Source organism: Drosophila suzukii, chromosome X (genome assembly GCF_043229965.1).
Source record: "Drosophila suzukii chromosome X, CBGP_Dsuzu_IsoJpt1.0, whole genome shotgun sequence".
Lineage (NCBI taxonomy): Eukaryota > Metazoa > Arthropoda > Insecta > Diptera > Drosophilidae > Drosophila > Drosophila suzukii.
The window spans coordinates 25,507,531-25,529,244 of record NC_092084.1 but is presented as its reverse complement, the minus strand read 5'-3'; the positions used below and the strand labels follow the sequence as shown (position 1 = coordinate 25,529,244).

The following is a 21,714-nucleotide window of genomic DNA, read 5'->3' as shown; positions in this document are numbered from 1 at the left end:
TTTTAAATTATTTATGTTTTAGCGCCTAAGCGAAAGGGGGGAGGGGGACAGACCTGTGTCCCCCGCGAAAACACCACACACAGTTGAAATATGTTGATACTACAATGATTTTACTTATTGATATACACGCAAACGGAATAAAACCATTTTTAACATTAAAAGCGGCGGAGACTTCTTAATTACGAAGGCGATGGTTCGCCTGAATATCCACGTTCAAAATTTTATGGACTTGGGATTGACCAATTTCTATAAACATCTAAAGGATACAGACGTTCGATTTAAAAAAAACACATTCTTTAAATCGTAAGAAACGAAAATATAAAAGAAATAAAACGAAATGAACACTGAAAAAATCTTCAAGAATGTGTGCGCCATTGGATTGCGGTTTGTCTTAGCTAGAGTGGGCGAAATGCGTCCCACTGTGTTGCAAACTTATGACTGCTAGCATAAAATAGAAGGAAATTAATTTGTTAAACAGAGAATGGGAACGGGGTCCATAAAAAAGAACACAGTACTTACGGATGAAGAAATTATGACCCAGATACAAATTATTCTATTATAATTAGAAACAAATAATATTTTTGAAATAAATAATGCCTATTTTATTAATTATTTAATTGGTTTAGAGATGTGTGGCATTGGAGTGCACATTTTTAATCAGCTGACTCGATTTCGCTTGCATTTAAATCACAATTTTCCTCTTCGGACATGAGTCGACTCTTTCCTCCTCCCTCTCCAGAAGTCACCAAATCCGCCGAACTTAGTTGAACGTGGGTCATTGGCCTTCAAGCGTCAGGATTACATAGGATCCTTCCGCTATTTCAAGAGTGACCCAACCTCGGAGACCTGCTGATGTTCGCTCTGTGATAGGACATTGTTTTCTCTGGATAGGAGATCGAACAGTGCCGTCGTTCCTTTAAAAGGGCTCTGAAGCACTACAGTCGGTGTCAGAATGCCCCACTTGGAAGGGTCATTGTGAAACTGGATCAACGCGACTTTAAAAACGTGCTTGTGCTAGGTGCTTGTAAAAAATGGAAGCTGTTTTTAGTCGAAGGACATTAGTCCCAACTTGGAGGAAATGTTTCTGCACACAATTTTATATACAAACAGATTCCTTAGTTGCCTTGCAGTCTGTTCCTAGCTCATAAAGGCAGGTTTTAAGATGTACAACACCGTGCAGCTCCTATAAATTGTATCTGGAGAGGACCTGCTGGAGGCCTACTTTGACAAGAAGGCCTACAAAGACTTGGACAAACTTCGAATGGAATCGAATCTCAGGATGGGAGATCTGAACAGTGCCGCCGTTCCTTTGAGATGGATCTGAAGCCAACAGTCGATGTCAAAATGCGCTACTTGGAAGGGTCGTTGTGAAACTGAGTCAACGCGACCCAAGACTTTATAGGGATGGTTTAAGTCCCCTCAATGCGGCCTATAAGGTTGATGAATGCCATCCAGTAGTCTTAAGTATTCTTGCGACCTACTACCATTTCATTGGAGATTACCAACTGGTCTTAAATTTGGCTCAAATTCGCATTGGCTTCATCGAAACTGCGCAGCTGAAATCGCACAGTTGTTATAAGGTGGCCAGAGTCACCATGGAAGTGTTGAATTCGACTTCGCCAAGACATGCTATCAGAATCCAGTGAGTTCCGCACCTGAAGGCTAAGTTCTGTCCCAAATAGGGCTGGACCAAATCCACTTGAGGGACGGGGTAATGGATAAGGACATGGCCTCAAAGTAGTCTGGCAGTCTAGTCTTGAAACATTGGGGTCTTGGGCTCATCCCATTCGGGTTTTGGATGGGCTGGGATTTGCTTGGCTTCCTCATTAATGATCAAGGCCAGATCGATGCAACTGCTCAGGACTGCGCTGGAGAATCTATAAATGTATAATAAATTATGAATATAATTAAATTTGTAACTACTTCACACAACAAAAATTAATTGTTAAAATTCACCAATACGGATAAAATAGTTAAATTAGTTATATTAAAAAAAAATGTGGGCCCCAGACAGACTTTAGCTTTGTGGCCGTTTCTGGGAGTTAGAGTGGGCGTGGCACTCCGGTAAACAAACTTGCGTGTATGCTGTGTGCATAATCCCAACCCTCTAGCTTTTAAAGTTTCCGATATCTCAGCGTTCATACGGTCTGACTTTCGGACAGAGAGACAGAGGATAACTAAGTACGTACAGATGAAGAAATTCCAACCCAGATACAAAAAGGGTTATCATTTGTTCTATTATGATTAAAAAAATTAAATTAAATTGTTTCTGGAATTGCGTTGGAGAATCTAGAAATTTATAATAAGTATTTTAAGTAACTACTACACACAAAAAAATGTAAATGTTTAAATTTATTAATACATATTGTGAACATTTATTGTGACGAGCAGGTTAAGGTGGCAAACGCGTCGAATTTCTCATTTGTCGTCGACAATGTATTTATGTATGTAAGTATTATGTATTATTTAGGGTCATGTAGTCTGTTCGTAAGATTGTTTTAAGTAAAAAGGTGTTTCCAGCCTTTTCAAATATTTTCGGAAAACCAAGTATATAGACGTATGTATGTATTTTTTTCTAACCTTAAAAGCCGAAGTCCTTGTTGCCAGTGCTTTACCAACTAAGTTAGTCTAGTTTTGTAAACCTTCTATCTGTAATAATAATAATAATAATGTATTTTTTTCTTCTAACTTTTGTACCTTTCTTGAAAAATGCTATGCTAAGCAGTATTTGTAATTTTGACTACTTCCTATTGCTACGGGAGTAATTTCTTTAAAGGCTGAAACAAAGCATTTTTGAAATGCTACAAACAGAATACTATAAGAAGCCGTGGCAATATTTTAAACTATATCTTTTTTGTTATCAAATTTTTTGAATTTAGTGCTAATCATTTTTTAAGCGTACTAAAATTTTTGGTCGAGTTTCAGACCTTGCGAAACGTCTTCAAAGATTCTTCAAAAATTACTCATACGACATGTATACCAGCCATAACTTTTTCAAATAGATCGATTTCCCCTCCCCAACTTTGTCTCGGTCAATATTCAGCAAGCCGAAGCTTGTATACGCTTGTAGTTATAATAATTAAATTTAAAAATATAAAAAAATGATATTCCCAATAGTATAAGATAATATGTCAAAAAACACCGAAGCTTTAATTTGTTTCATATTATTTTCCCACCAATTTTCCGATCGTTCCTATGGCAGCTATATGATATAGTCGTCCGATTTTGATAAAATTAAGATTATTAGATTCGTCGGAAAGTATGTAACAGGCAAAAGGAAGCGTTTCCGACCCCATAAAGTATATATATTCTTGATCAGGATCACTAGCCGAGTCGATCTAGCCATGTCCGTCTGTCCGCCTGTCCGCCTGTCCGTCTGTCCGGATGAACGCTGAGATCTCGGAAACTATAAGAGCTAGGCTATTGAGATTTGGCGTGCAGACTCCTGAGCTTCTTATGCAGCGCAAGTTTGTTTCAGCAATGTGCCACGCCCACTCTAACGCCCACAAACCGCCCAAAACTGTGGCTTCTACAGAAATACTGAAATGTATTGCTCTTATCAAAACCTATCGATTGACCCAAAAAAGTTTGACACGCCCACCTTAACGCCCACAAATCCCCCAAACCTGTAACGTCCACAATTTTCATGCTGGATAAAAAATTTTAGCTTAAATGTATTGGTCTCGTCAATACCTATCGATTGATCGAAAAAAAATTTTCCACGCCCACTCTAACGCCCATAACGCTTAAATCGGTCTACCGCCGGTAGGTGGCGCATTTTAATCTCGCTTTGCTGCTTGCATATCTTCATTTCCCTTTGGTCCCTTTAGCTGAGTAACGGGTATCTGATAGTCGAGGTACTCGACTATAGCGTTCTTCCTTGTTTTTTTCCCGATTATTCCTTATTATACCCGTTACTCGTAGAGTAAAAGGGTATACTAGATTCGTCGGAAAGTATGTAACAGGCAGAAGGAAGCGTTTCCGACCCCACAAAGTATATATATTCTTGATCAGGATCACTAGCCGAGTCGATCTAGCCATGTCCGTCTGTCCGTCTGTCCGTCTGTCCGTCTGTCTGTCCGTCCGGATGAACGCTGAGATCTCGGAAACTATGGGAGCTGGGCTATTGAGATTTGGCGTAAAGATTCCTGAGCTTCTTACGCAGCGCAAGTTTGTTTCGGCACAGTGCCACGCCCACTCTAACGCCCACAAACCGCCCAAAACTGTGGCTCCTACAGTTTTGATGCTAGAATAAAAATTTTAACTGAAGTGTATTGTTCTCATCAATACCTATCGATTGACCCAAAAAAAAGTTTGCCACGACCACTTTAACGCCCACAAACCGCGATAACCTGTGACGCCCACAATTTTCATGCTAGATAAAAAATTTTAACTGAAATGTATTGGTCTCGTCGATACCTATCGATTGATCCAAAAAAAAATTGACACGCCCACTCTAACGCCCATAACGCTTAAATCTGTATACCGCCGGTAGGTGGCGCATTTTAATCTCGCTTTGCTGCTTGCATATCTCCATATAGCTGAGTAACGGGTATCTGATAGTCGAGGTACTCGACTATAGCGTTCTTCCTTGTTTTTATAAGATATAGTTGTCCGATCCGGCTGATTCCGACATATATACTACCTGCAAAAGACAGAAGACTTTTGGTAAAGATTCAGCCCGATAGCTTTAAAACTGAGGGACAATTTTGGGTAGAAACGGACGGACAGACGGACGGATGGACATGGCTAGATGAACTCATCTAGTGATGCTGATCAAGAATATGTATACTTTATGGGGTCGGAAACGTCTCCATCACTGCGTTGCAAACTTCTGACTGAAATCATAATACCCTCTGATAAAGTATAAAAATGACCATACAATGTTGACCGCCCCAGTGTACAGGGTAACAATTTTCGAAAACTAATCTTACCCTTGAGTTCAAGGCATTTTCCTGATGTCGCGCTTTTCTGTCTTGTTCTTAGATGAAGCCATCTGGGCGTACTTCCCGAGCTACCCAGGATCACATCGAAGATAGAGAAGGACTTTTTGGTAAGCTTCAGCTTCCCAAATAGGTCCTAAAGAATAATACATTAGAATTATATTTTATTCAAAATCTTATTTAGTTTAGTACAATTAGGGGCTTACCTGGCTGCAATGTTATTGTTGTCTGTGAGCTGGATATCAGGCAGTCATAATAGCTCAGATATTCGGCGATAATGGACTTGTAGGGCACTACAACTTCATAGCCGCCGAATTTTCGTCTCTTTAGCCTCGTGGAAGCTTTCAAGTGCGAAACTTACCGAATCCTGATAGTATGTCCTGGCGAAGTCGAATTCCTCACTTGCATGGTGACTCTGGCCACCTTACAGCAACTATGCGGTTGCAGCTGCGCAATTTCGATGAAGCCAATGCGAATTTGAGCCAGATTAAAGACCAGATCACCAGATCTCCAATGAAATAGTGGCAGGTCGCAAGAATACTTAAAACTACTGGATGGGGTTCATCAAGCTTATAGGCCGCATTGAGAAGACTTAAACCCTCCCTATAGAGACGTGGGTCGCGTTGATTCAGTATCAGAATGACCCTTCCAAGTAGGGCATTCTGACATCGACTGTTGGCTCCAGAGCCATCTCAAAGGAACGGCGGCACTGCTCAGATCTCCCATCCTGAAGCGTTGCCATTCGAAGTTTGCACAAGACTTTGTAGGCCTTGTTGGCGAAATAGACCGCCAGCAGGTCCTGAGTAGATACTATTTATATGAGTTGCGCGGTGTAGTACATCTTAAGACCTGCCTTTATGAGCTAGGAACAGATTGCAAGGCAGCTAAGGAATGTATTTATATATATAATTCCAAATCCGATTCCCTTTAACCCAATAACTTACCGCGTCTTGAATGAAAGTGTGGAGTAACATTTCCTCCAAACTGGGACAAATGTCCTTCGCCCTAAAAACCGCACCTGTTTTTTACAAGCACCTATCACCAGCACGTTTAATGGAACACAGATTTTTTTTTTGACAAGTAAAATTAGGGTTGATTAATACTATAAAAATACAACCTTTTAAAGGGTTGCTAAGATATACAAATATCGTATCATTTTTAGACTCTTAAAAAAGAGTGAACTGTTTTCCAACTATACTAACGTTCACTTTATTACTTATTACAAAAAGTTTTAGTTGATGACAAACTTGTAAGTGTTATTCTTTTACTTAAAAAATATTGTACAATCATTTTTTTTGTCACCAAATTAATTATGCATAGTGTGGGGGCCAGTCGTAAATGGAAATAAAAACTTTTGAGAGAAATTAGAGTAAAGTCATTTTGCATGTAAAGTCGCATATGTCTAACAGCTAAACGCAGAGTATAGCAGAGAGCAGCGAATATCGTCTAGCTGACCAGCTTACACGTATAGTCTGTCAGCATAACAGCCTCTCTTTCTCGCGCGCACCGAAAACGTGTGAAGGCAGGAAGGAGAACAGAATCAGGAAAGATCCCGTTAGGTGTGCTTAGCAACGCCGCAGCGTACAGCCAGCTTCTCGCGTCAAGAGTTCTCGTTCACTTCGTTTAAAACTTTGAATGAAAACGGACGCAAGGCTGCTGCCGTAAGTAGAATACAAACGGAAAATTACAACCCACGCGGTTCGAATTCTGTCTAAGTGTGTATGCACCAGCCAAGTCTAAGCTAACAGGAGGATCATATATATTTTTACACCCAACTACTGGTAAATAAGAACACACAAATTTAACCGCATAGGCAGGCTATTAAGTGGCGTGTATTTCTATGTATTTTTTTTTTGTAATAGGAAAGGAGAAGAGGTTCTGTCGAAGCCGGCCGGCAACATCAGCGCCAGCGCGGCGTGATCACACCGTTTTTAATTTCGCAACCGGTCGGCCAAGACGAGACTTTTTTTCGGGTGTCAGTTCAAGTCAACCTGCCACGGCGGGGTTGCCACCTGCGGACACGTGTCGCGCTAGGTGCCCCCTGCGATCAGCAAAGGCGCGAACATTCTGGAAGGTGACCGAGGCTACAGATTGCCGCGAACGGCGTAAATCTCTGGCCCGGCATCCCACCAACCGCATGCCACGTGCGGCCTTGTAAGAACCGCCCTAATCGAAGGAAGTCTACCTGAGTGACCACTGTGGCTAGTGCATAACCTCACCCACACGCGCCACGCGCGGCATCCACCGCCCCAGCTCTGGCTAAGCCATAGAGCGACATTTTGGAGGGTTATGGTACCAGTACATCAGTCATTTTTGGACCACTGATCGGAGCCGTGGTCATACTTGGATAAGGAAGTGAACGTATACCGGATGTGACTTTTGCTGCTACACCCACATCGCCTCACCAACACGCGCCACGCGCGGCAAAGGAAGTCTCAGCTCTGGCTAGTCCAGTGAGCAGTATCTCGGAAGGCGTGTTGTAAGCGCAGCAGACCCGGCACTTCGCCCGTATTCGCCACGTGCGGCTTGCCGATGGGAGAAGCCTCGCCATAGGCGAATGTATTTGGAGGAAAGCATCGATTGATCAGACCCGCTGTCTGGCATGCGAAGACGCAGATCCCTTCGTATGTAGTGAGCTGTCGGAGGCGCTAACTTTTGTGTAGTTTAACTTTCGATCTATGTAGAGTAATTTCTCGGTACTAGCTCATGTAGCGTACCTTTGTATTGACTTAGTAGTAATTTTTCTTTGAGTTCTGACAATGACCATCCGTACATTCCACATAACTGATCTTGTCAGAAATTAATATGATAACTTGTCTTAAAAGCATCCTTGCACAGCGTCTTCGATGGGCCCACCGAACCTGCATCGCCGGAGTTTTGCGTAAGTGAAATATTGTTACCACCATATTGATTTTCTGACATTTGACCTATATACAAGGGTGGTCAAAAGTATTTTCACAAAAAAAAAGTTAAATATATTCCAAATTTGAACTTACATCTTGTTAACTTTGGCATCAATGGAAAGGTAATTTAAATGCCGTTTGAATGATACAATACATTTCTTAACACATTCAGTACTTATTGAAAAGGACGAATTTCTGTGAAAATGTCCCTTTTGAACTTTTTTCCTCGACTTGAAAACTTAAATTTTTTGATGCAAAAAGTTTCTTCAAACAAAAATAATAGTAACTGCAAAAAGAATTTTTCAAAAATCATTTTGCTTATATTTTGTATGGTTTTTTAAAGGTGACACTGTCGGAAAAAATTTGTATGAAAAAGAGAAAAATATGCCTAAAATGCATGTTTCTAAGCATTTTCAAAAAATCATAAAAAATATAAGCAAAATGATTTTTGAAAATTTTTTTTTGCAGTTACTATTATTTTTGTTTGAAGAAACTTTTTGCATCAAAAAATTTAAGTTTTCAAGTTGAGGAAAAAAGTTCAAAAAGGACATTTTCACACAAATTCGTCCTTTTCAATAAGTACTGAATGTGTTAAGAAATGTATTGTATCATTCAAACGGCATTTAAATTACCTTTCCATTGATGCCAAAGTTAACAAGATGTAAGTTCAAATTATGAATATATTTAACTTTTTTTTTGTGAAAATACTTTTGACCACCCTTGTATATAAATGATATTATGATTATGCGTGCCAAAACAAACGGACGATTATTCGGTCAGATTGAGTCTTGTTATATTTTGAGTTAAATTTGATTTTTGAAAATGAAAGGATTTAAGTTGTATTGAAATCATGATTGTAGTTTCTAATTTTCTTTTGTTAATTGAAGTTGATAGTTCAACAATGGTTGAATAAATTTGTAACGCGGAATCGTGATTGATCTTGCTATGCCGCAGCTATATAAAGTAAAAATGTGAATAATGAATAAACATTGAATAAGGGATAACCGCAAACAATTTCACACGAGTTATCATGGTAGGGAGGGTACAGAAAGGGGCGGCAATATCATCGAGCCACCCTAACTCTTAATGTTTCCTGATTCGCTTGTGCCTTCAACGTCCGTCCGCGTGCCTTGAGTCCGTTTACACCCATTATTTTGTTGTTCGATCCTTTTAGATTACCGCTTAGTGCACTTAAAACTTTTTTCGCGTAGTACGGTGCGTGTTATAGAGAAGACAAGGAAGATCCCACGACAATCCGACGAGCTTAGCACCGAGCAATGCTAGAAGTGCACGAACCCGAATCTTCCTATACACTAGGTTATCCATAGCCTAGTGAACGCAGGCCTAAAAACCCTAGCTGTCTACTACAATAGTTTTGGGCCTTCAAGGTAAGCATGAAATGTTTTTTGGTTTGAACTGGATGGGGTTCCACTTTTTATCGCTCAATAATTATAGCTCAAAGTGTTAGCTATTTAAAGTTGAAGAATCTCTGGGCCTATATAATTTGAAATTAACAAAAAATCGTTAAAGCCAATTTTGAGAAAATAGACAAAGAAGGAAAAAGATAAAAACTTTTTGCTATAACTTTAACTCTATGGTATTTCGAGAATTTAAGCAAAGGCAGCGTTATTAGCATATTGAATTATATTTTCAGCGACATATAGCACGTATTTGTTTTAAAATTGTTGTAAAGTGCTGCGAGGAAAGTGGCCTTAGTGGAATAAGTTTTAAGTTATTTATGTTTTAGCGCCTAAGCGAAAGGGGGGAGGGGGACAGACCTGTGTCCCCCGCGAAAACACCACACACAGTTGAAATATGTTGATACTACAATGATTTTACTTATTGATATACACGCAAACGGAATAAAACCATTTTTAACATTAAAAGCGGCGGAGACTTCTTAATTACGAAGGCGATGGTTCGCCTGAATATCCACGTTCAAAATTTTATGGACTTGGGATTGACCAATTTCTATAAACATCTAAAGGATACAGACGTTCGATTTAAAAAAAAACACATTCTTTAAATCGTAAGAAACGAAAATATAAAAGAAATAAAACGAAATGAACACTGAAAAAATCTTCAAGAATGTGTGCGCCATTGGATTGCGGTTTGTCTTAGCTAGAGTGGGCGAAATGCGTCCCACTGTGTTGCAAACTTATGACTGCTAGCATAAAATAGAAGGAAATTAATTTGTTAAACAGAGAATGGGAACGGGGTCCATAAAAAAGAACACAGTACTTACGGATGAAGAAATTATGACCCAGATACAAATTATTCTATTATAATTAGAAACAAATAATATTTTTGAAATAAATAATGCCTATTTTATTAATTATTTAATTGGTTTAGAGATGTGTGGCATTGGAGTGCACATTTTTAATCAGCTGACTCGATTTCGCTTGCATTTAAATCACAATTTTCCTCTTCGGACATGAGTCGACTCTTTCCTCCTCCCTCTCCAGAAGTCACCAAATCCGCCGAACTTAGTTGAACGTGGGTCATTGGCCTTCAAGCGTCAGGATTACATAGGATCCTTCCGCTATTTCAAGAGTGACCCAACCTCGGAGACCTGCTGATGTTCGCTCTGTGATAGGACATTGTTTTCTCTGGATAGGAGATCGAACAGTGCCGTCGTTCCTTTAAAAGGGCTCTGAAGCACTACAGTCGGTGTCAGAATGCCCCACTTGGAAGGGTCATTCTGAAACTGGATCAACGCGACTTTAAAAACGTGCTTGTGCTAGGTGCTTGTAAAAAATGGAAGCTGTTTTTAGTCGAAGGACATTAGTCCCAACTTGGAGGAAATGTTTCTGCACACAATTTTATATACAAAGAGATTCCTTAGTTGCCTTGCAGTCTGTTCCTAGCTCATAAAGGCAGGTTTTAAGATGTACAACACCGTGCAGCTCCTATAAATTGTATCTGGAGAGGACCTGCTGGAGGCCTACTTTGACAAGAAGGCCTACAAAGACTTGGACAAACTTCGAATGGAATCGAATCTCAGGATGGGAGATCTGAACAGTGCCGCCGTTCCTTTGAGATGGATCTGAAGCCAACAGTCGATGTCAAAATGCGCTACTTGGAAGGGTCGTTATGAAACTGAATCAACGCGACCCAAGACTTTATAGGGATGGTTTAAGTCCCCTCAATGCGGCCTATAAGGTTGATGAATGCCATCCAGTAGTCTTAAGTATTCTTGCGACCTACTACCATTTCATTGGAGATTACCAACTGGTCTTAAATTTGGCTCAAATTCGCATTGGCTTCATCGAAACTGCGCAGCTGAAATCGCACAGTTGTTATAAGGTGGCCAGAGTCACCATGGAAGTGTTGAATTCGACTTCGCCAAGACATGCTATCAGAATCCAGTGAGTTCCGCACCTGAAGGCTAAGTTCTGTCCCAAATAGGGCTGGACCAAATCCACTTGAGGGACGGGGTAATGGATAAGGACATGGCCTCAAAGTAGTCTGGCAGTCTAGTCTTGAAACATTGGGGTCTTGGGCTCATCCCATTCGGGTTTTGGATGGGCTGGGATTTGCTTGGCTTCCTCATTAATGATCAAGGCCAGATCGATGCAACTGCTCAGGACTGCGCTGGAGAATCTATAAATGTATAATAAATTATGAATATAATTAAATTTGTAACTACTTCACACAACAAAAATTAATTGTTAAAATTCACCAATACGGATAAAATAGTTAAATTAGTTATATTAAAAAAAAATGTGGGCCCCAAACAGAATTTAGCTTTGTGGCCGTTTCTGGGAGTTAGAGTGGGCGTGGCACTCCGGTAAACAAACTTGCGTGTATGCTGTGTGCATAATCCCAACCCTCTAGCTTTTAAAGTTTCCGATATCTCAGCGTTCATACGGTCTGACTTTCGGACAGAGAGACAGAGGATAACTAAGTACGTACAGATGAAGAAATTCCAACCCAGATACAAAAAGGGTTATCATTTGTTCTATTATGATTAAAAAAATTAAATTAAATTGTTTCTGGAATTGCGTTGGAGAATCTAGAAATTTATAATAAGTATTTTAAGTAACTACTACACACAAAAAAATGTAAATGTTTAAATTTATTAATACATATTGTGAACATTTATTGTGACGAGCAGGTTAAGGTGGCAAACGCGTCGAATTTCTCATTTGTCGTCGACAATGTATTTATGTATGTAAGTATTATGTATTATTTAGGGTCATGTAGTCTGTTCGTAAGATTGTTTTAAGTAAAAAGGTGTTTCCAGCCTTTTCAAATATTTTCGGAAAACCAAGTATATAGACGTATGTATGTATTTTTTTCTAACCTTAAAAGCCGAAGTCCTTGTTGCCAGTGCTTTACCAACTAAGTTAGTCTAGTTTTGTAAACCTTCTATCTGTAATAATAATAATAATAATGTATTTTTTTCTTCTAACTTTTGTACCTTTCTTGAAAAAATAAAAATAATATTTTAGTCAGGGGTCAAAATGCTATGCTAAGCAGTATTTGTAATTTTGACTACTTCCTATTGCTACGGGAGTAATTTCTTTAAAGGCTGAAACAAAGCATTTTTGAAATGCTACAAACAGAATACTATAAGAAGCCGTGGCAATATTTTAAACAATATCTGTTTTGTTATCAAATTTTTTGAATTTAGTGCTAATCATTTTTTAAGCGTACTAAAATTTTTGGTCGAGTTTCAGACCTTGCGAAACGTCTTCAAAGATTCTTCAAAAATTACTCATACGACATGTATACCAGCCATAACTTTTTCAAATAGATCGATTTCCCCTCCCCAACTTTGTCTCGGTCAATATTCAGCAAGCCGAAGCTTGTATACGCTTGTAGTTATAATAATTAAATTTAAAAATATAAAAAAATGATATTCCCAATAGTATAAGATAATATGTCAAAAAACACCGAAGCTTTAATTTGTTTCATATTATTTTCCCACCAATTTTCCGATCGTTCCTATGGCAGCTATATGATATAGTCGTCCGATTTTGATAAAATTAAGATTATTAGATTCGTCGGAAAGTATGTAACAGGCAAAAGGAAGCGTTTCCGACCCCATAAAGTATATATATTCTTGATCAGGATCACTAGCCGAGTCGATCTAGCCATGTCCGTCTGTCCGCCTGTCCGCCTGTCCGTCTGTCCGGATGAACGCTGAGATCTCGGAAACTATAAGAGCTAGGCTATTGAGATTTGGCGTGCAGACTCCTGAGCTTCTTATGCAGCGCAAGTTTGTTTCAGCAATGTGCCACGCCCACTCTAACGCCCACAAACCGCCCAAAACTGTGGCTTCTACAGAAATACTGAAATGTATTGCTCTTATCAAAACCTATCGATTGACCCAAAAAAGTTTGACACGCCCACCTTAACGCCCACAAATCCCCCAAACCTGTAACGTCCACAATTTTCATGCTGGATAAAAAATTTTAGCTTAAATGTATTGGTCTCGTCAATACCTATCGATTGATCGAAAAAAAATTTTCCACGCCCACTCTAACGCCCATAACGCTTAAATCGGTCTACCGCCGGTAGGTGGCGCATTTTAATCTCGCTTTGCTGCTTGCATATCTTCATTTCCCTTTGGTCCCTTTAGCTGAGTAACGGGTATCTGATAGTCGAGGTACTCGACTATAGCGTTCTTCCTTGTTTTTTTCCCGATTATTCCTTATTTTTATAAGATATAGTTGTCCGATCCGGCTGATTCCGACATATATACTACCTGCAAAAGACAGAAGACTTTTGGTAAAGTTTCAGCCCGATAGCTTTAAAACTGAGGGACAATTTTGGGTAGAAACGGACGGACAGACGGACGGATGGACATGGCTAGATGGACTCATCTAGTGATGCTGATCAAGAATATGTATACTTTATGGGGTCGGAAACGTCTCCATCACTGCGTTGCAAACTTCTGACTGAAATCATAATACCCTCTGATAAAGTATAAAAATGACCATACAATGTTGACCGCCCCAGTGTACAGGGTAACAATTTTCGAAAACTAATCTTACCCTTGAGTTCAAGGCATTTTCCTGATGTCGCGCTTTTCTGTCTTGTTCTTAGATGAAGCCATCTGGGCGTACTTCCCGAGCTACCCAGGATCACATCGAAGATAGAGAAGGACTTTTTGGTAAGCTTCAGCTTCCCAAATAGGTCCTAAAGAATAATACATTAGAATTATATTTTATTCAAAATCTTATTTAGTTTAGTACAATTAGGGGCTTACCTGGCTGCAATGTTATTGTTGTCTGTGAGCTGGATATCAGGCAGTCATAATAGCTCAGATATTCGGCGATAATGGACTTGTAGGGCACTACAACTTCATAGCCGCCGAATTTTCGTCTCTTTAGCCTCGTGGAAGCTTTCAAGTGCGAAACTTACCGAATCCTGATAGTATGTCCTGGCGAAGTCGAATTCCTCACTTGCATGGTGACTCTGGCCACCTTACAGCAACTATGCGGTTGCAGCTGCGCAATTTCGATGAAGCCAATGCGAATTTGAGCCAGATTAAAGACCAGATCACCAGATCTCCAATGAAATAGTGGCAGGTCGCAAGAATACTTAAAACTACTGGATGGGGTTCATCAAGCTTATAGGCCGCATTGAGAAGACTTAAACCCTCCCTATAGAGACGTGGGTCGCGTTGATTCAGTATCAGACTGACCCTTCCAAGTAGGGCATTCTGACATCGACTGTTGGCTCCAGAGCCATCTCAAAGGAACGGCGGCACTGCTCAGATCTCCCATCCTGAAGCGTTGCCATTCGAAGTTTGCACAAGACTTTGTAGGCCTTGTTGGCGAAATAGACCGCCAGCAGGTCCTGAGTAGATACTATTTATATGAGTTGCGCGGTGTAGTACATCTTAAGACCTGCCTTTATGAGCTAGGAACAGATTGCAAGGCAGCTAAGGAATGTATTTATATATATAATTCCAAATCCGATTCCCTTTAACCCAATAACTTACCGCGTCTTGAATGAAAGTGTGGAGTAACATTTCCTCCAAACTGGGACAAATGTCCTTCGCCCTAAAAACCGCACCTATTTTTTACAAGCACCTATCACCAGTACGTTTAATGGAACACAGATTTTTTTTTTGACAAGTAAAATTAGGGTTGATTAATACTATAAAAATACAACCTTTTAAAGGGTTGCTAAGATATACAAATATCGTATCATTTTTAGACTCTTAAAAAAGAGTGAACTGTTTTCCAACTATACTAACGTTCACTTTATTACTTATTACAAAAAGTTTTAGTTGATGACAAACTTGTAAGTGTTATTCTTTTACTTAAAAAATATTGTACAATCATTTTTTTTGTCACCAAATTAATGATGCATAGTTTTGGGCCTTCAAGGTAAGCATGAAATGTTTTTTGGTTTGAACTGGATGGGGTTCCACTTTTTATCGCTCAATAATTATAGCTCAAAGTGTTAGCTATTTAAAGTTGAAGAATCTCTGGGCCTATATAATTTGAAATTAACAAAAAATCGTTAAAGCCAATTTTGAGAAAATAGACAAAGAAGGAAAAAGATAAAAACTTTTTGCTATAACTTTAACTCTATGGTATTTCGAGAATTTAAGCAAAGGCAGCGTTATTAGCATATTGAATTATATTTTCAGCGACATATAGCACGTATTTGTTTTAAAATTTTTGTAAAGTGCTGCGAGGAAAGTGGCCTTAGTGGAATAAGTTTTAAATTATTTATGTTTTAGCGCCTAAGCGAAAGGGGGGAGGGGGACAGACCTGTGTCCCCCGCGAAAACACCACACACAGTTGAAATATGTTGATACTACAATGATTTTACTTATTGATATACACGCAAACGGAATAAAACCATTTTTAACATTAAAAGCGGCGGAGACTTCTTAATTACGAAGGCGATGGTTCGCCTGAATATCCACGTTCAAAATTTTATGGACTTGGGATTGACCAATTTCTATAAACATCTAAAGGATACAGACGTTCGATTTAAAAAAAACACATTCTTTAAATCGTAAGAAACGAAAATATAAAAGAAATAAAACGAAATGAACACTGAAAAAATCTTCAAGAATGTGTGCGCCATTGGATTGCGGTTTGTCTTAGCTAGAGTGGGCGAAATGCGTCCCACTGTGTTGCAAACTTATGACTGCTAGCATAAAATAGAAGGAAATTAATTTGTTAAACAGAGAATGGGAACGGGGTCCATAAAAAAGAACACAGTACTTACGGATGAAGAAATTATGACCCAGATACAAATTATTCTATTATAATTAGAAACAAATAATATTTTTGAAATAAATAATGCCTATTTTATTAATTATTTAATTGGTTTAGAGATGTGTGGCATTGGAGTGCACATTTTTAATCAGCTGACTCGATTTCGCTTGCATTTAAATCACAATTTTCCTCTTCGGACATGAGTCGACTCTTTCCTCCTCCCTCTCCAGAAGTCACCAAATCCGCCGAACTTAGTTGAACGTGGGTCATTGGCCTTCAAGCGTCAGGATTACATAGGATCCTTCCGCTATTTCAAGAGTGACCCAACCTCGGAGACCTGCTGATGTTCGCTCTGTGATAGGACATTGTTTTCTCTGGATAGGAGATCGAACAGTGCCGTCGTTCCTTTAAAAGGGCTCTGAAGCACTACAGTCGGTGTCAGAATGCCCCACTTGGAAGGGTCATTGTGAAACTGGATCAACGCGACTTTAAAAACGTGCTTGTGCTAGGTGCTTGTAAAAAATGGAAGCTGTTTTTAGTCGAAGGACATTAGTCCCAACTTGGAGGAAATGTTTCTGCACACAATTTTATATACAAACAGATTCCTTAGTTGCCTTGCAGTCTGTTCCTAGCTCATAAAGGCAGGTTTTAAGATGTACAACACCGTGCAGCTCCTATAAATTGTATCTGGAGAGAACCTGCTGGAGGCCTACTTTGGCAAGAAGGCCTACAAAGACTTGGACAAACTTCGAATGGAATCGAATCTCAGGATGGGAGATCTGAACAGTGCCGCCGTTCCTTTGAGATGGATCTGAAGCCAACAGTCGATGTCAAAATGCGCTACTTGGAAGGGTCGTTGTGAAACTGAGTCAACGCGACCCAAGACTTTATAGGGATGGTTTAAGTCCCCTCAATGCGGCCTATAAGGTTGATGAATGCCATCCAGTAGTCTTAAGTATTCTTGCGACCTACTACCATTTCATTGGAGATTACCAACTGGTCTTAAATTTGGCTCAAATTCGCATTGGCTTCATCGAAACTGCGCAGCTGAAATCGCACAGTTGTTATAAGGTGGCCAGAGTCACCATGGAAGTGTTGAATTCGACTTCGCCAAGACATGCTATCAGAATCCAGTGAGTTCCGCACCTGAAGGCTAAGTTCTGTCCCAAATAGGGCTGGACCAAATCCACTTGAGGGACGGGGTAATGGATAAGGACATGGCCTCAAAGTAGTCTGGCAGTCTAGTCTTGAAACATTGGGGTCTTGGGCTCATCCCATTCGGGTTTTGGATGGGCTGGGATTTGCTTGGCTTCCTCATTAATGATCAAGGCCAGATCGATGCAACTGCTCAGGACTGCGCTGGAGAATCTATAAATGTATAATAAATTATGAATATAATTAAATTTGTAACTACTTCACACAACAAAAATTAATTGTTAAAATTCACCAATACGGATAAAATAGTTAAATTAGTTATATTAAAAAAAAATGTGGGCCCCAGACAGACTTTAGCTTTGTGGCCGTTTCTGGGAGTTAGAGTGGGCGTGGCACTCCGGTAAACAAACTTGCGTGTATGCTGTGTGCATAATCCCAACCCTCTAGCTTTTAAAGTTTCCGATATCTCAGCGTTCATACGGTCTGACTTTCGGACAGAGAGACAGAGGATAACTAAGTACGTACAGATGAAGAAATTCCAACCCAGATACAAAAAGGGTTATCATTTGTTCTATTATGATTAAAAAAATTAAATTAAATTGTTTCTGGAATTGCGTTGGAGAATCTAGAAATTTATAATAAGTATTTTAAGTAACTACTACACACAAAAAAATGTAAATGTTTAAATTTATTAATACATATTGTGAACATTTATTGTGACGAGCAGGTTAAGGTGGCAAACGCGTCGAATTTCTCATTTGTCGTCGACAATGTATTTATGTATGTAAGTATTATGTATTATTTAGGGTCATGTAGTCTGTTCGTAAGATTGTTTTAAGTAAAAAGGTGTTTCCAGCCTTTTCAAATATTTTCGGAAAACCAAGTATATAGACGTATGTATGTATTTTTTTCTAACCTTAAAAGCCGAAGTCCTTGTTGCCAGTGCTTTACCAACTAAGTTAGTCTAGTTTTGTAAACCTTCTATCTGTAATAATAATAATAATAATGTATTTTTTTCTTCTAACTTTTGTACCTTTCTTGAAAAATGCTATGCTAAGCAGTATTTGTAATTTTGACTACTTCCTATTGCTACGGGAGTAATTTCTTTAAAGGCTGAAACAAAGCATTTTTGAAATGCTACAAACAGAATACTATAAGAAGCCGTGGCAATATTTTAAACTATATCTTTTTTGTTATCAAATTTTTTGAATTTAGTGCTAATCATTTTTTAAGCGTACTAAAATTTTTGGTCGAGTTTCAGACCTTGCGAAACGTCTTCAAAGATTCTTCAAAAATTACTCATACGACATGTATACCAGCCATAACTTTTTCAAATAGATCGATTTCCCCTCCCCAACTTTGTCTCGGTCAATATTCAGCAAGCCGAAGCTTGTATACGCTTGTAGTTATAATAATTAAATTTAAAAATATAAAAAAATGATATTCCCAATAGTATAAGATAATATGTCAAAAAACACCGAAGCTTTAATTTGTTTCATATTATTTTCCCACCAATTTTCCGATCGTTCCTATGGCAGCTATATGATATAGTCGTCCGATTTTGATAAAATTAAGATTATTAGATTCGTCGGAAAGTATGTAACAGGCAAAAGGAAGCGTTTCCGACCCCATAAAGTATATATATTCTTGATCAGGATCACTAGCCGAGTCGATCTAGCCATGTCCGTCTGTCCGCCTGTCCGCCTGTCCGTCTGTCCGGATGAACGCTGAGATCTCGGAAACTATAAGAGCTAGGCTATTGAGATTTGGCGTGCAGACTCCTGAGCTTCTTATGCAGCGCAAGTTTGTTTCAGCAATGTGCCACGCCCACTCTAACGCCCACAAACCGCCCAAAACTGTGGCTTCTACAGAAATACTGAAATGTATTGCTCTTATCAAAACCTATCGATTGACCCAAAAAAGTTTGACACGCCCACCTTAACGCCCACAAATCCCCCAAACCTGTAACGTCCACAATTTTCATGCTGGATAAAAAATTTTAGCTTAAATGTATTGGTCTCGTCAATACCTATCGATTGATCGAAAAAAAATTTTCCACGCCCACTCTAACGCCCATAACGCTTAAATCGGTCTACCGCCGGTAGGTGGCGCATTTTAATCTCGCTTTGCTGCTTGCATATCTTCATTTCCCTTTGGTCCCTTTAGCTGAGTAACGGGTATCTGATAGTCGAGGTACTCGACTATAGCGTTCTTCCTTGTTTTTTTCCCGATTATTCCTTATTTTTATAAGATATAGTTGTCCGATCCGGCTGATTCCGACATATATACTACCTGCAAAAGACAGAAGACTTTTGGTAAAGTTTCAGCCCGATAGCTTTAAAACTGAGGGACAATTTTGGGTAGAAACGGACGGACAGACGGACGGATGGACATGGCTAGATGGACTCATCTAGTGATGCTGATCAAGAATATGTATACTTTATGGGGTCGGAAACGTCTCCATCACTGCGTTGCAAACTTCTGACTGAAATCATAATACCCTCTGATAAAGTATAAAAATGACCATACAATGTTGACCGCCCCAGTGTACAGGGTAACAATTTTCGAAAACTAATCTTACCCTTGAGTTCAAGGCATTTTCCTGATGTCGCGCTTTTCTGTCTTGTTCTTAGATGAAGCCATCTGGGCGTACTTCCCGAGCTACCCAGGATCACATCGAAGATAGAGAAGGACTTTTTGGTAAGCTTCAGCTTCCCAAATAGGTCCTAAAGAATAATACATTAGAATTATATTTTATTCAAAATCTTATTTAGTTTAGTACAATTAGGGGCTTACCTGGCTGCAATGTTATTGTTGTCTGTGAGCTGGATATCAGGCAGTCATAATAGCTCAGATATTCGGCGATAATGGACTTGTAGGGCACTACAACTTCATAGCCGCCGAATTTTCGTCTCTTTAGCCTCGTGGAAGCTTTCAAGTGCGAAACTTACCGAATCCTGATAGTATGTCCTGGCGAAGTCGAATTCCTCACTTGCATGGTGACTCTGGCCACCTTACAGCAACTATGCGGTTGCAGCTGCGCAATTTCGATGAAGCCAATGCGAATTTGAGCCAGATTAAAGACCAGATCACCAGATCTCCAATGAAATAGTGGCAGGTCGCAAGAATACTTAAAACTACTGGATGGGGTTCATCAAGCTTATAGGCCGCATTGAGAAGACTTAAACCCTCCCTATAGAGACGTGGGTCGCGTTGATTCAGTATCAGACTGACCCTTCCAAGTAGGGCATTCTGACATCGACTGTTGGCTCCAGAGCCATCTCAAAGGAACGGCGGCACTGCTCAGATCTCCCATCCTGAAGCGTTGCCATTCGAAGTTTGCACAAGACTTTGTAGGCCTTGTTGGCGAAATAGACCGCCAGCAGGTCCTGAGTAGATACTATTTATATGAGTTGCGCGGTGTAGTACATCTTAAGACCTGCCTTTATGAGCTAGGAACAGATTGCAAGGCAGCTAAGGAATGTATTTATATATATAATTCCAAATCCGATTCCCTTTAACCGAATAACTTACCGCGTCTTGAATGAAAGTGTGGAGTAACATTTCCTCCAAACTGGGACAAATGTCCTTCGCCCTAAAAACCGCACCTATTTTTTACAAGCACCTATCACCAGCACGTTTAATGGAACACAGATTTTTTTTTTGACAAGTAAAATTAGGGTTGATTAATACTATAAAAATACAACCTTTTAAAGGGTTGCTAAGATATACAAATATCGTATCATTTTTAGACTCTTAAAAAAGAGTGAACTGTTTTCCAACTATACTAACGTTCACTTTATTACTTATTACAAAAAGTTTTAGTTGATGACAAACTTGTAAGTGTTATTCTTTTACTTAAAAAATATTGTACAATCATTTTTTTTGTCACCAAATTAATGATGCATAGTTTTGGGCCTTCAAGGTAAGCATGAAATGTTTTTTGGTTTGAACTGGATGGGGTTCCACTTTTTATCGCTCAATAATTATAGCTCAAAGTGTTAGCTATTTAAAGTTGAAGAATCTTTGGGCCTATATTGTTTGAAATTTACACAAAAACGTTAAAACCAATTTTGAGAAAATAGACAAAGAAAGGTTAAATAAAGAAACTTTTTGCTATAACTTTAAGTCTATAGTATTTTGAGAATTTAAGCAAAGGCAGCGTAATTAGCATATTGAATTATCTTTTCAGCGACATACAGCACGTATTTGTACAACTATTTTTTTTGAAACTAAGCCTTTAAAGTCTAGCTATTTTCTTTGGATATCCCGCTAAAGTAGCGGGTTTTTCTAAAAGTTGTAGAACAAAAGTATTGTACCTCGAGCTTCTTAATACACCCATAGGAACTAAGACACTTAAAACGAAAAGGGGTTTATAAAAACCCACAAACAAAGGGACAAACATTTTTATTTTGGAAAGGCCCTCAAAATCTTGTTTTTGAAATACCTTTTGAACAGTTTTGGCTAATAGCCTCGGGATGGGGATAAACAGCCCATCCCCACCAGCCCCAACAGCTCGAA

At 39.2% G+C, this 21,714-nt stretch overlaps 3 long non-coding RNA genes across 3 annotated transcripts; all 3 read right to left on the bottom strand.

Moving 5' to 3' along the window:
* Positions 1-578: 578 nt before the first annotated feature.
* Positions 579-6,006, bottom strand: LOC139353441 (uncharacterized). Its single transcript, XR_011604712.1, has 4 exons — positions 5,888-6,006; positions 5,150-5,827; positions 4,935-5,079; positions 579-1,877 (listed from the first exon to the last, which is right to left on the bottom strand). It is a non-coding gene; the product is annotated as an uncharacterized lncRNA (long non-coding RNA).
* Positions 6,007-10,150: 4,144 nt separating this feature from the next.
* LOC139353449 (uncharacterized) lies at positions 10,151-14,447 on the bottom strand. The gene is made up of 3 exons (XR_011604722.1): positions 14,064-14,447; positions 13,849-13,993; positions 10,151-11,449 (listed from the first exon to the last, which is right to left on the bottom strand). It is a non-coding gene; the product is annotated as an uncharacterized lncRNA (long non-coding RNA).
* Positions 14,448-16,107: 1,660 nt separating this feature from the next.
* LOC139353437 (uncharacterized) lies at positions 16,108-21,071 on the bottom strand. The gene is made up of 4 exons (XR_011604708.1): positions 20,728-21,071; positions 19,990-20,667; positions 19,775-19,919; positions 16,108-17,406 (listed from the first exon to the last, which is right to left on the bottom strand). It is a non-coding gene; the product is annotated as an uncharacterized lncRNA (long non-coding RNA).
* Between the last annotated feature and the right edge of the window lie 643 nt (positions 21,072-21,714).